Below are 15,255 nucleotides of genomic sequence, written 5' to 3' on the forward strand. Positions count from 1 at the left end.
TTATACCTACATGGTAATGCAGGTTTCTGATTTCTTCTCATTTTGTGTCCCCACTAATATTTGGAAGAACCTTGGTTGGAAAGTATTCATGCTTTTGGCATATATTAGCAGTAGAGCGGGCTAGACTGAAGAGAAACGTTATAGGATGCCATCTTTTCAACAAGTAGGTTTGTCAAGTTTCTGCCCGGATATAAATGCCTGAGCAAAAGTAAGTACTGTTATTATGAAGAGGAAATGTCTAGGAGCAACAACATCTCAGCCGTGAAATGGATTAATAACTCAAGCTCAAAGAGTTCTGAAGAGCGCAGCTCATAAAAATGTTCTATACTTGGTTGTAACTCTCACTACAAAGTTCCAAACTCACTGTGGAAGAAAAATCAGCACACAAACTGCTCAATGGGGCTTCAGGGATTGGGTTTCTATGGTCACAGACAAGCAGAAGATCACATTGCACAATGCTAAGCTATTGCTGAAAGCCACATTGTCACTGGAGAGGTGGAAACGCATTTGCAGGATTTATGGATCACCATCTGGCCAACTAGCGGAACAGAGTTTGGTCTCTAAGTTCCAAAGTTGTGGATTGTAATGAGACACTATACAATGTTATGTGTTTTTGCTGTTTTTTATTTGGTCCGATAGTATATAAAACCTTTCACTCTGTCAGAAGACAGAGTGAATCTAGCATTTGCTAGATTGATGGACCACCATCTGGCCACTTGATGAAACTAAGATGCTCCCAAGTCACAAAGAAACAAATCGCAATGATACAGTGTACAATGTTAAGTGCTTTGCTATATTTTACTTTGTGGGACAGCATATAAAACATTTTACACTGCCACGGAAATGTGGAGATGAATTGGCTGCAGTGATGGATCACCATCTGGTTACCAGGTAGATGAAGATGGGTTCGGCAGATTCCAAAAGAAGGCTTCCTGCCCACATGTACATTGTCAAAAATCAAAGGTTGGTGGAGTACCTAGGTCCCCCAGTGAACTAAAATCATAAAGATATAGTACACAATGTGAAGGGTTTTGCTGCTTGTTATCTGGTTTAACAGTATATACCCTAAAACCTCTAGCAGAATCCTGATTGGGATGACTAGGTAACTCCCAACAGTAATACGCTCCTGGTATTTTCTCGGAAATTAGTTTCAAAGCACAAAGGTACAATAAATGACCATTTTTAAAGCACACAGTAAACAAGAGCACAAAGCAGCTCCTACAGCTCAGATCCATAGGACTCTCTCTCATGGCACAATTAAGTCTTCTCATGGTGTTGTAGCCATTTATCAGACACTGTACACAGCCTGGACAATCCGTCACTGTGACACACTGATTTACTACAAGACCCTGCACATTCGGTTAATGTTGCCTTTTAATATTAAGAAAAATATAATATTTTCACGATCAAATCTATTCCCAGAATAAAAGTAAAACACAATATTTAACCATGCTGAGACTTCCACATAATTTTGAGCAGAAATTGGCACTAAGCAGTTTCGAAAGCAAAATGATTTACGTAGCTCTATTTTCTTCCTTACGAATAGACACAAACTGCTTTTAAACTCCACTTTCTGTCGAGCACTAAACACCTTATTTGCAAAAAACTGTGACTTGTACTTAACCGCCATTGAAATAGATGGAAGTTATTAGAGCTAACACTTAATGTTGTATTGAACATAGGAATACTAAAGTTGGTCTATTTCTCACTTTCGGCTTTTAAACAAGGCTTAAAAGAGAAATAAGTACAGAAGCAAAGTACAAGTGAATTTATTTGAGTGGAATTGAATTCTTCTTGAATTTGACAAAATTCTCTAGAATCCAGGCATTTTTACATTTCGCTCAGCAAAATGGCAGCCACTATGTTGCCGAACCGTAGATGGCCTGACAAATGGTTAAAAATAAATAATAGTACTCAGCAAATGGCTCTCCTGTCCCTTCGAGACCTAGCTGACTCGTCTTGGAGTGAAGATGCTGGAGACAATACACGTGGCCACTGAAGGGGCAGAGAATAGGTACAGAGGTTCAAATGGCCAACTGCGAGGAAGGCGGAATAGATGAGTGTCGATGAGTGTTGAGGTAGTATTATTTTTTTACATCCTAGATTTACTATTGTTTGGGGTCTAGTGAGGAACATTCAAATCTGAGAGAACAACTTCACAGTAAATTGAATTTCCTTGTAAAATCCACCCGATTTGGCAAATTCAAATATTGTCAGATCCACTCATCTAAATAAAACTAACTAGTAATATGAAAAGAAATTTAAAAATATTTTAAAAAACAGAGCCTTTAACACATACACTATAGTATAATCTTATCAGTTAACAAGAATGTTTTCCAGCAATCCAAGTAGTGAGTGCTTGGAACATGAAAAGTTTAGAATTATGCTTGTGTTCACAAAATTCCAGTAACTTGCATTAACGTATTATGTGGCCAATATAAGATATGGCCATCACCTTTCAGGGCTGATATACAGCATTTTGTAATGCTGTATATCTGCCCTCAGCCTGATCTGATAGAGGAGAAAAATAACTTTTATTATACTCACCTGCAGGGCAGTGCGGTCCGAGGGGTGTTGCTCTTCTTGGTCCTCCTATTTTCTTATGATCGCCACTCTCCTGCTTGCTTTGTGTGGATGACATGACCCTGCATCATCCACACAGTCTCCTCTGCAGTGCATTAATGCACAGGGGCACTTCTCTGCCTTGTTGAGGGCAGAGCGAAAGTACTGCAGTGCGCAGGTGCCGGGGGTCTTTTACCCTTTCCGGCACCTGCGCACTGCAGTACTTTTCTCTACCTTCAAAAGGGCAGATACGTACGCCTACACAGGAGTGTGGTGCCGAAGGGACTGTGTGGATGATGCAGTGTTGCGTCATCCACACAAAGCAATCAGGAGGGCGACATTGCAAGCAGATGGGAGGTGCGGGACCAAGAAGGGCGACACCTCTCAGACCGGACCACCCCGCCCCGCAGGTGAGTATAATAAAAGTTATTTTTTCTTCTCTTACAGGTCGGGTTGGGTGTTGAAATACAGCATTATAGAATGCTGTATATCAGCCCTGAAAGGTGATGGCTATAACTCATAGTGGCCTAACCTGGTGACAGGTTCCCTTTAAATTTTGTACACATCATTCACCACTGCACCTATTTAATGAGTGAAGGTGACCCCTTGCTTGCTGCACTCCATAAAAACACTTTGCAATTATTCATTTAGTTCCATTTCCACAGATATATACTGTGACGGGCTGTACGGCAGAGCAAGAAGGGACAACAGGCCGAGGGATGATTCTACAGATTTATTATCAAGAACGCTGGAACAACACATGCAGGTAGATCTACAGAGTCCACAATTAGTCCAACGGAACATATTCGGGGGCACCTCCCGATAATCCTTGCGCCAGGTAACAAAGCAATAGTCCACAATTAGTCCAAGGGAACATATTCAGGGGCACCTCCCGATAATCCTTGTGCCAGGTAACAAAGCAATAGTCCACAATTAGTCCAAGGGATCCCAAAACAATCCCACGAATGACGACATATGTCCTCAGCTCAAGTCTCGCCCCGTTCGCTTCCGCAGTCACAGCTGGACGTGGGGTCTTGCCTCAGCTAAGAATCCCCACTCCTTCTCCTTCAAGGATCAACTCACATCTGATCTCAAAAAAAGAATGGATTGTCTGAGATCCTGGGATCCTCCCATGAAGGGGGGTAGGGGTCACACCTTGTATTCAATGGTTGGGTCCACCAGAAGATTCTAGACTGGTGGGCTCCACATAGTCTATGTAGTATGTACATTTGACTAGCCACCTGCTGTGAGGAAGAATGGCTATTCCTCCACTAGTGATGTTGACAAAGCTTAATTACATTATAGCTTAGGGCTGCAAGTATTGGGGGAAGGAGACATATTGTTACAGGTGAACTCCCAGCACAAGAAAATACATAAATTACAGCTAATAGAAACCAGAGAACAGTTACATACATCAAATGGCATATTATTCAAATATAGGACAGGGCAAAAGTACATATCATGACATATACAAACCAGCATCTAGCTATGCAGTCTGTATTTAATTCATTGAGCTTTTTCTTTTTCAAACTTTTATAGTTTGGTCCTGTGATAAAATACTATTGTTATATAAAGTCAGTTTGCTAAATGCATTACCTCCAAAATATTTCATGATAAACTCTGATTGGTATTAGTGAAAAATGGAAGAAATTAGAAATCACATCAACTTAGCTATGGAGTGGAAACAACGTAAAATTACAGAGCGGGGTAATGGTTCCCGAATGCATTGGGGGACAGAGCCTAAAAGTTGCCCATCTGACTAACTATTGCGCTCCAAACCTCTTCTAACATGATCATCAGCTCAAAAACTATACACCGGGAGCTTCATATATAGGTTTCCATGTCTGAGAAACTGTATGCAAGACTTACATCACCAAGCAACTAAGAAGAGCAGATAATTTCCAGTCATATTGAATTGCACTCAAATTTTACAATTATCCGCATTCACCAAAATGCAAATTTTTAGCTATTCGCTTCTGCAGGGATTTAGCTAAATTGTGGCCATTGGCTACAATTTTTCTGATGTGTAAAAAACTATTGCAATAAAAAATACTTATATTTATCTTACTGCTCACCTCCATGGCCCCCCAACTCCTTGTTGCATCTTCTGGTCCCTGCTGCTCAAACTGCTGCTCAGTAAGCTAGGACTGCTGGCTCTGATGAGGCCTGGGGCGGTGCTGTGCAAGGTCACAGTGTATGTCATGATGTCATAACCTTTCGGGTGCTTGTGCAGAGTCCTCCCAGGCCCTATCAGAGCTGGAAGTCCTGGCTCTGTGTGTGTAACATGCCCAGGAATTTCAGCCCAAGCGTCAGAAGATGCAACAAGGACCACATGGGTGACAGTGAAGAGAGCATGTAAAGGAGAGGTGTGCAGTGAAGTGAGTATAAGTGTAAGGGGCTACAAAGATTGATGTGTGCCTCTATCCCTTTAAGTATATAATTATATACTGCTGCACAGGGTATATTGATTACTAAAAGGAAAGTGCAGTGCACAGTTCAGCCACAAGATGGGGGCACAGAGAACATAGGAATGTACATAGTATATTAGGAGTAATACCCCTTGGGTTTCAGTTAGTAAATAGTTAAACATAGGAGACGCACAGTGGATAAGACAGGAGGGACATCCTGACAGATCTCAGTTGGGACCAGGGCACCTGTGCAGCTCACTTGGGCTGTCAAGCCTGAGCTACACTGTGCCACACAACATTACAGAATAATAATCATAATTTGTATTTTTATAGCGCCAACATATTCCGCAGCGCTTTTCAGTTTAACAGTTTCAAACACAACAGTCATAAGTAACAACGTTAACAATACAATAATTAAAGCAAAATACAGAAGAACAGGGACCAGCCATATAGCATCCCTGGTGTGTACCCCATCAGGAAAAGCAACAGCAATAGTGCTAGCATTATGAGTATTATTATTAATGCATTATTAGTGGGACTGCAGTTGCTAGTAAAGGCTTAGCAGTATGGGCAGGTCGCTCATCATGTGGCCGCTTATTGCATGGGCTGACGCCCTCAGAACTGGGACGAAATGGCTGAGGCGTCCCCAAACGGAGTAGTGATGAACAGAGAGGTCGCTGAGGGATCGAATGGTACGGTCAGTCTCGAAAGCAGGCTTAGCGAGAGAGAGAGAAGGACAGAAGTTGCACATTGTGAAACTACTGTAGATGTGGATGCTGGAAATAACTTGTATGTGCTGTGTAAAGAACCATGTAAAGCAGCAATTGTTAAAGTTGAGCTGGATGGTGTCTCTCTTTGTGTGATATCATAGTAACATAGTAACATAGTAACATAGTTAGTAAGGCCGAAAAAAGACATTTGTCCATCCAGTTCAGCCTATATTCCATCATAATAAATCCCCAGATCTACGTCCTTCTACAGAACCTAATTGTATGATACAATATTGTTCTGCTCCAGGAAGACATCCAGGCCTCTCTTGAACCCCTCGACTGAGTTCGCCATCACCACCTCCTCAGGCAAGCAATTCCAGATTCTCACTGCCCTAACAGTAAAGAATCCTCTTCTATGTTGGTGGAAAAACCTTCTCTCCTCCAGACGCAAAGAATGCCCCCTTGTGCCCGTCACCTTCCTTGGTATAAACAGATCCTCAGCGAGATATTTGTATTGTCCCCTTATATACTTATACATGGTTATTAGATCGCCCCTCAGTCGTCTTTTTTCTAGACTAAATAATCCTAATTTCGCTAATCTATCTGGGTATTGTAGTTCTCCCATCCCCTTTATTAATTTTGTTGCCCTCCTTTGTACTCTCTCTAGTTCCATTATATCCTTCCTGAGCACCGGTGCCCAAAACTGGACACAGTACTCCATGTGCGATCTAACTAGGGATTTGTACAGAGGCAGTATAATGCTCTCATCATGTATATCCAGACCTCTTTTAATGCACCCCATGATCCTGTTTGCCTTGGCAGCTGCTGCCTGGCACTGGCTGCTCCAGGCAAGTTTATCATTAACTAGGATCCCCAAGTCCTTCTCCCTGTCAGATTTACCCAGTGGTTTCCCATTCAGTGTGTAATGGTGACATTGATTCCTTCTTCCCATGTGTATAACCTTACATTTATCATTGTTAAACCTCATCTGCCACCTTTCAGCCCAAGTTTCCAACTTATCCAGATCCATCTGTAGCAGAATACTATCTTCTCTTGTATTAACTGCTTTACATAGTTTTGTATCATCTGCAAATATCGATATTTTACTGTGTAAACCTTCTACCAGATCATTAATGAATATGTTGAAGAGAACAGGTCCCAATACTGACCCCTGCGGTACCCCACTGGTCACAGCGACCCAGTTAGAGACTATACCATTTATAACCACCCTCTGCTTTCTATCACTAAGCCAGTTACTAACCCATTTACACACAATTTCCCCCAGACCAAGCATTCTCATTTTGTGTACCAACCTCTTGTGCGGCACGGTATCAAACGCTTTGGAAAAATCGAGATATACCACGTCCAATGACTCACCGTGGTCCAGCCTATAGCTTACCTCTTCATAAAAACTGATTAGATTGGTTTGACAGGAGCGATTTCTCATAAACCCATGCTGATATGGAGTTAAACAGTTATTCTGATTGAGATAATCCAGAATAACATCCCTCAGAAACCCTTCAAATATTTTACCAACAATAGAGGTTAGACTTACTGGCCTATAATTTCCAGGTTCACTTTTAGAGCCCTTTTTGAATATTGGCACCACATTTGCTATGCGCCAATCCTGCGGAACAGACCCTGTCGCTATAGAGTCCCTAAAAATAAGAAATAATGGTTTATCTATTACATTACTTAGTTCTCTTAGTACTCGTGGGTGTATGCCATCCGGACCCGGAGATTTATCTATTTTAATCTTATTTAGCCGGTTTCGCACCTCTTCTTGGGTTAGATTGGTGACCCTTAATATAGGGTTTTCATTGTTTCTTGGGATTTCACCTAGCATTTCATTTTCCACCGTGAATACCGTGGAGAAGAAGGTGTTTAATATGTTAGCTTTTTCCTCGTCATCTACAACCATTCTTTCCTCACTATTTTTTAAGGGGCCTACATTTTCAGTTTTTATTCTTTTACTATTGATATAGTTGAAGAACAGTTTGGGATTAGTTTTACTCTCCTTAGCAATGTGCTTCTCTGTTTCCTTTTTGGCAGCTTTAATTAGTTTTTTAGATAAAGTATTTTTCTCCCTATAGTTTTTTAGCGCTTCAATGGTGCCATCCTGCTTTAGTAGTGCAAATGCTTTATTTTTACTGTTAATTGCCTGTCTTACTTCTTTGTTTAGCCACATTGGGTTTTTCCTATTTCTAGTCCTTTTATTCCCACAAGGTATAAACCGCTTACACTGCCTATTTAGGATGTTCTTAAACATTTCCCATTTATTATCTGTATTATTAGTTCTGAGGATATTGTCCCAGTCTACCAGATTAAGGGCATCTCTAAGCTGGTCAAACTTTGCCTTCCTAAAGTTCAGTGTTTTTGTGACTCCCTGACAAGTCCCCCTAGTGAAAGACAGGTGAAACTGTATAATATTGTGGTCGCTATTTCCTAGATGCCCGACCACCTGCAGATTTGTTATTCTGTCAGGTCTATTAGATAGTATTAGGTCTAAAAGTGCTGCTCCTCTGGTTGGATTCTGCACCAATTGTGAAAGATAATTTTTCTTGGTTATTAGCAGAAACCTGTTGCCTTTATGGGTTTCACAGGTTTCTGTTTCCCAGTTAATATCCGGGTAGTTAAAGTCCGCCATAACCAGGACCTCATTATGGGTTGCAGCTTCATCTATCTGCTTTAGAAGTAGACTTTCCATGGTTTCTGTTATATTTGGGGGTTTGTAACAGACCCCAATGAGAATTTTGTTACCATTTTTCCCTCCATGAATTTCGACCCATATGGACTCGACATCCTCATTTCCTTCGCTAATATCCTCCCTTAAAGTGGACTTTAGACAAGACTTTACATAGAGACAAACCCCTCCTCCTCTCCGATTTTTACGATCCTTTCTAAACAGACTGTAACCCTGTAAGTTAACTGCCCAGTCATAGCTTTCATCTAACCATGTCTCGGTTATTCCCACTATGTCAAAGTTACCTGTAGATATTTCTGCTTCTAGTTCTTCCATCTTGTTTGTCAGGCTTCTGGCATTTGCAAGCATGCAGTTTAGAGGATTTTGTTTTGTTCCAATCTCCTCGCTGTGGATTGTTTTAGAAATGTTCTTACCTCCCTTCTGAGTATGTTTTCCTGGATCTTCTTTGTTCAAGTCTAATGTTTTTCTTCCCGTCCCCTCTTCTTCTAGTTTAACGCCCTCCTGATGAGTGTAGCGAGTCTTCTGGCGAATGTGTGTTTCCCAGGTTTGTTGAGGTGTAGTCCGTCTCTGGCGAGGAGTCCATCGTACAAGTAATTCACACCGTGGTCCAGGAATCCGAATCCTTGTTGTCTGCACCATCGTCTTAGCCAGTTGTTTGCATCAAGGATCCTGTTCCATCTCCTGGTGCCATGCCCGTCTACTGGAAGGATAGAAGAAAAAACTACCTGTGCATCCAGTTCCTTTACTTTCTTCCCCAACTCTTCAAAGTATCAAATATCGAGGACAAGGAGCCTTCAGCAGCCCAGAGGGGAACCTGATGGCGCAGAGACCCAGAACACAGGGGGTGCCGATGGAAAGGTACTATTGTACTGTGAGGAGAGGCCAGGGTGTGATACAGGGATTGCTCTCACCCATGACTACCACTCTGGCTCACCCTCACATAAGGATCTTTACTATTTTTTACATATTATGCTCTAGAGCAGAGGTCCCCAATGTTTCTGACCTTGAGAGCCACATTCAGCTCTGAGAGAGGGTCGGGAGCCACATCCAGCCTTGAGAGAGGGTCACGAGCCACATTCAGCTCCCACCCCCCTCACAATAGTGGCAACCAAAGCCCCATTACAGGCATAATGGTTAACCAAAGCTTTTTCATGCCAAAGCAGTATACTAAGATCCAGGGGTTCCCACAATACCCCCATTCAGTATTCTCCTATAAAGCAGGTTGGATTTCAGGGTTCGGCCTCCAGTGAAGAGAAATCTTATTGCTTCATCATATCAAGATATTTTGGAAAGTTCTACACTTCCAAGTTTATAGGAACAGATTGGGGAAGGTCATTTTCGGTTCCAGTAAAGGTGTTCCCCAGTGCACAAAGCAAAGCCCATAAAAAAATTGTTGGACTATTTTGGTGTGAAAGAACTCGACTGCCTGCACGGAGCCCTGACCTCTACTTAAAATAAAACCTTTGAAATAAACTAGAACAGAGATTATGAGGTCCTTTCATCCAACATCACTGTTTGACCTCCCAAGTGCTCTTCTGGATTAAAGGGCAAAAATTCAACAGGCACCCTCTAAAATACGGCAGTAAGCTTTCCCAGAAGAGTGGCAGCTGTTTTTAGTTGCAAAGAGGAGGAGAGTGAGGTGTAAGGGTGGTGACCAACTCCATATTAATGCTTATGGATTTAGAATGGGAGGTCATAAAAGCTTAGAATCGCAGGAAGAATGAAAAAGTGTCACTCTTTGTCCCATAAAAAACTTCTTTAATAAAGCAGGTGAAAACATGGATGCAAGGGAGCAGGTTACATAGAGGACAACAGCCGTTTCGCATTTAAGCAAAAAATTACAGGTACCTGGACCCGTTGGTTAGATACGAAACGGCTGTTGTCCTTTATGTGACCTGCTCCCATGTATACATATTTTAACCCGCTTTATTAAATATGTTTTTTTTACAGGACAGAGAGTGCCACAATTTTACCCTTCCTGCGATTCTTTGAAGATTTCTCTACTGGGTGTAGCACCTGTTGGTCCCGGCCACTCTTGATGCAGAGGTGTGCAAATTTGAAGGTGCCAGTTTTTCAGTTTTGATTGACTATGAAAGCTTAGTATAGGTAGAAAGTCTTGGTGTTTCAATCTTCTTGTCCATATAACGTAGTGTATATGATACTTTTTCACAAATTCAACCTTTAGCATTTCAGTTATGTTTTCCATAAGTTTACTTCTACTGTATACCCTTGTCTAAATTAGTGGCAAGCTAGATTGACATGCCAGTAGTCAGTACAGCCATTCTGACTTGCTTGAAATTAATGCTGACCAGCATTCGAATGCTTTAAACTTGTTACGATTTTATTTCCTGGTTTTTAGTTTAACTTTTCAACAAAGTTAAATAAAAGTTGTAGTGATACCCTATAATAACGTTAGTAAGGTAAGGACAGCAAAAGGTGTTAATTAACCACAAATCAGCCAAACGTCTTTCTTTCTTAGCAAATACTACAGTAACCTTCCTAACTAAATATGTAATTATATGATGATATCAGTAAAATGATTGCCAAGCAGATATCAATTTACATTTATGAATACACCATTGTTCTTTCCTACCTTACACTTTTATTGGAACAACTACCTGTTGTAAACCAGTAATGTGAGCTTTGCTAATGGTATTACAGGAAACCCACACAGGACTACACCAGTCATGGATAGCACCATGGTAATACAGGAAACCAGAAGATATTTTACAAATAGTTTTGCAGTTTGTCTAGCTTGTAATAGCCACCCCATACAGTATATCATTGTGGATGACAAAGGAATAAACAGCAAGGCTACAAATATACATAGTGGCTAATTTAGTGCCGTCCATTCAGACAAGCACTGCTCATTTATTCCATCACGTGAGCCTATTTGTCTGCCAAGTCTATTTCAAACATCCCTGGAATAACACTATGCTCTGTCACTTGCAAGTCCAGTCTGCCAGCACGTTGTGCCTGTTCTCCTGATTGATTTCTGTTACTATTCATAAAAGTATATCTAATAAAGGATTGAATGAAGTTTTTTTCTTCCTTTTTAACTCGGGATGAATTTTTTTTATCTAAAAAAAAGAACAAAACAAATACTACTCTAAAAGGTCTCGAATAACTCTATACATTGTACAACGATAGCTACCAACATGTGGGGAAGGAGTAAAAATAGCAATAAGCTCACCTTTCAGGGAGGACAATTCAATGTGAAAACCATTTCATTTCACATTGGAACCCTGGTAGATCTTGTTTGATCAGGGTGTGGTGCAAGGAGCGCCGGCACACACTAGGTTGGTATCCCGGTCAGAAATGGAAGAAAAGTCAAAGAGGGCTGTGCTCCAGCATCAATGAGAAAATGTTAAAACATAACTTTTACTGTGAAATTAGAAACTTGGTGAGAACCAGCAAAAAAAGATTAACGATCCATATGCTTACGCATTGGGGTTAGCAACCCTTATTCATAGCTGTGCTGAAGTCCAGTCCTCTTAGACTTTTCTTCCATATTACCAATATACCGGGACCGAACACAGGCAAAACAGGTCACCTTTGCAAGAACAATATATGGGCTTTTCTCAGTCCAAAAGCTCCTCATCATACACAATTCCACCAATTTTAGAGGTAGTAATTGGCCCTCGTAACTCTTGGTACACTGTGCGGCTACACAGTTTGCACCAATGATATGTCGTCCCCTGCAACATACCTATACTAGAATAATTGCAAATAAAAGAACACAACAAATATGAGGAATCAGATGACTAAATAAAGCTGATTTTTCCAGCAAGTTATATCGTGGTCTAAGTTTCCAAAGAAGCATGCAATGTGCAGGTTCTACAAGAAGTCCTCACTTGTTCCTCAGTACTTTCACGCACAGTGACAGAGTTGTGAGCCGTGCACTGATGCACTTGGAAAGCCTTCTCTTCTGATCACATTCCAGGAGTGCAAGAGTGATTGACCTGACATGCACTCCACATACCCAGTTACACTAATGTATAGACCTAGTGACAGAATGATCTGAGGAAAGGAAAACAACAAGTAGAAGAAGAGCAATTTACCAAAGTTCTTTTCCGGTTCTCCTAATTAACCCTGCTCCATTCAAATTATCACCTCATTGGTAATGAGAGAAAGTGATTTATACAGATGGAGAAGATTGCCAAGTGGGATAATTGAATGGTAGCTTCATTAATAAGCTCATCCGAGAGCGCCAAACAGTAATTTTAACTTTAAATTGGCTACATTGTTCCACTTACAGAAAAAAAATCACTAAATAAATAATAAATCAAATAGCATTTTGCTGAACAACTACATATACTTAATGGAGTTCAGCAATATCATAGAGAACATTAGAAACAACTTAATGGTAAAGTAGCAAGATTTTCTATATCATTACATCTTATTAATAAAAGTTCTGAGTCACATCTTAATGACAACCAATAGTTCCCAGGATTTGAACCATGACGTTCCCATGAAGGTGTGTATGTGTTTTGGTAATTCAAATGAAAGCGGATCTGTCACCAGATTTCACAGTACAAACCAAATACATTATTAATTAGATTTCTTAGACCTGTTGAGACTGGGGAATCCACATTGAACATTCATTTCAGTGATTAGCTGTTTAATCCTGATATTAAGGGAAGCGGCAAAGTTTGGCTGGGGATCACAAAGGAGTGCTCAGGCTGGCCGGTGACTCTCCAGATACGACCCAAGTCATGCTCGGGTCGGGAGAGCCACCGGCCAGTCCCAGCATTGTGATCCCTGTCCAAGTTATACAGCCGCCTGACGCTTCGCTAAGACAGATATTTCATCCAGTTAGACCTGAACTGATTGAATGATCATTTTAACATGAAACAAAACTTTCAAAAAAGGATAATCTAGCCATTCCTACATGTATATTAACTGTAAGAACACCAGTGTTATTGGGTCTAGGACATCTAGTTAATAATGTTTGCAGAATGTACTGGGAAAACTGGTAAATGATTTGCTTAGAACAGTGTTCCCCAACTCCAATCCTTAAGAGCCACCAACAGGTCGTGTTTTTAGGATTTCCTTAGTATGGACCAGGTGATGGAATTGAAGCCTGTCTAGATTATGGAGTTCTCACCTGGGCAATACTAAGGAAATCCTGAAAACATGGCCCGTTGGTGGCTCTTGAGGACCGAACTTGGGAAACACTGGCTTAGAACGTGCAGATGGAGATCACAGAACAACTTCATCCGTAACTTATAACACTGTAAAATCTCTCACAGCGCAGTTGGACTTATCATATGTCTGGTTTATGGTGTATATGGCATGACATGAGAAGTTCATTATAATTTTTGAACAATATATCTACCTCTGACCCCCTTTTTTCTACTACTTCCCTCTCTTTCTTGTTTTATGATCAAGGAAGTACCCTTTTTTAAAAATTTCTGTTAGAGAATCTACATCTTTGCATTTCCTTCTTTTGATGAGCATCATGGTTTAATCTACTATTATTATTATTAGTATTATTAACAGTGACTTTTTATTTCCATGTTTTTGTTATACATGAAAATCCGAATAAAAACAGTTCATAAAATATACCGCACTCAGGACTATTTATGGGGGATACTGTATTTTTGGAGACAATGGGGACTACTAAGGATTATAGTCTGAACACATTAGATAGAGTCATGCCAGGTTTGCAAACATTACAGATGAAGTGCTAACTGATGTGTTACACCGGTCATACTCAAACGGATATGTTCAGACATGGTCATAAACTGTTTGGATTATCAGAAGCCTCAACACGCCTTGAATTTAAAGCCAAGACAAGATGGTGTTACAGAGGTGTCAGTCCATCTATAAAATCGCAGAGACATGCTTGATATGATTGGAATCCAGTAGACAAGCATCAAATCATGTTCATACAAATCTCCAATGCGTAATGCAAAAGTGACCAAAGATAACTTTTCTTGGGGTACCAGGATGCTGTTTAGAAGTCTTCATCATTCAATATATATGTATACAAATAGAAGAATGTTTGCATATATTTATATTTCATTGGTTTGATGAAGAAACATCTTTTAAAGTCTTCAGCCCTTAGATGTACTAAAGCAAGCTAAATCTCATAGGCACAATCATGAATATTTAATTGCTAAAAAAAAATCATTTTAGATAAAATATAGAAAAAGAAACACAAGCTTAATCCATATTAAAGAGCTAAACAACATAATAAATATGGGATATGAGAAGGAACCAAGCTGATTATCCAAGGTCTCAACAGTGCAGGCAACAATACAACAATGATACCAGTCGGCAATGACGCGAGTCTTTCGGGCTTATTAGAAACACAACCCCGACATCAGCCAAAGTTACAGAAGCGATAAGAAATCTGGTAGACGAAGCTTTCCAGACTGCTAGCCAAAAACACATGTTCATATCATACAGCTTTTCGGAAGGGCGAGTACTTACTTAATGGTCTGCTAACATTGATATAACAGGTTACCAGATTGCTGTGAAGAGGCCCATTTGTACAAGCCATATTTCTTGTAAGGTTATTTGCAGTGTTTAATTTAATCCATCTGTTCTCTTTCTCAGGCTGCAGAAAAGCATGAGACGTGCTCCATTGAGCTTTAAATACAGCTGCAGTTAACCCCTACCCTTCTAAGCCCAAAGATAAGCTCAAGGAAAAGCATCCTCATTCAAACCAGCAGGAAAAATAAGGGCTTGGTTCATAAAAAATGAATGCAAAATATAAATGTTTTAAGAGCTGGAGCTCGGTCTCTCTGGCCTTTGAGCGTAGACCAAAACAGCATTTGCCAGGCTTGAAAACATCCACTTATCACTATAAAGAGTAATTAGGGAGCTCAGCAAATGGAAAATGGCCCATCCTGTCCACTTACCC

The 15,255-nt window shown here is 40.5% G+C and overlaps 1 protein-coding gene across 5 annotated transcripts in view; it reads right to left on the bottom strand.

The window, feature by feature from the left end:
- INPP4B (inositol polyphosphate-4-phosphatase type II B) overlaps positions 1-15,255 on the bottom strand; it is a 1,184,089-nt gene that overhangs the window by 776,635 nt on the left and 392,199 nt on the right. Inside the window, exon 1 of one of the 5 annotated variants that reach the window (XM_069744001.1) lies at positions 14,823-14,926. The exons of the other annotated variants lie outside the window; for them this stretch is intronic. The gene's annotated coding sequence lies outside the window, so the exon portion shown is untranslated. Of the gene's footprint in view, positions 1-14,822; positions 14,927-15,255 lie in introns of those variants that run through there. 5 annotated transcript variants of the gene reach the window in all.

The sequence above is a fragment of the Ranitomeya imitator genome, chromosome 1 (genome assembly GCF_032444005.1).
Source record: "Ranitomeya imitator isolate aRanImi1 chromosome 1, aRanImi1.pri, whole genome shotgun sequence".
NCBI lineage: Eukaryota > Metazoa > Chordata > Amphibia > Anura > Dendrobatidae > Ranitomeya > Ranitomeya imitator.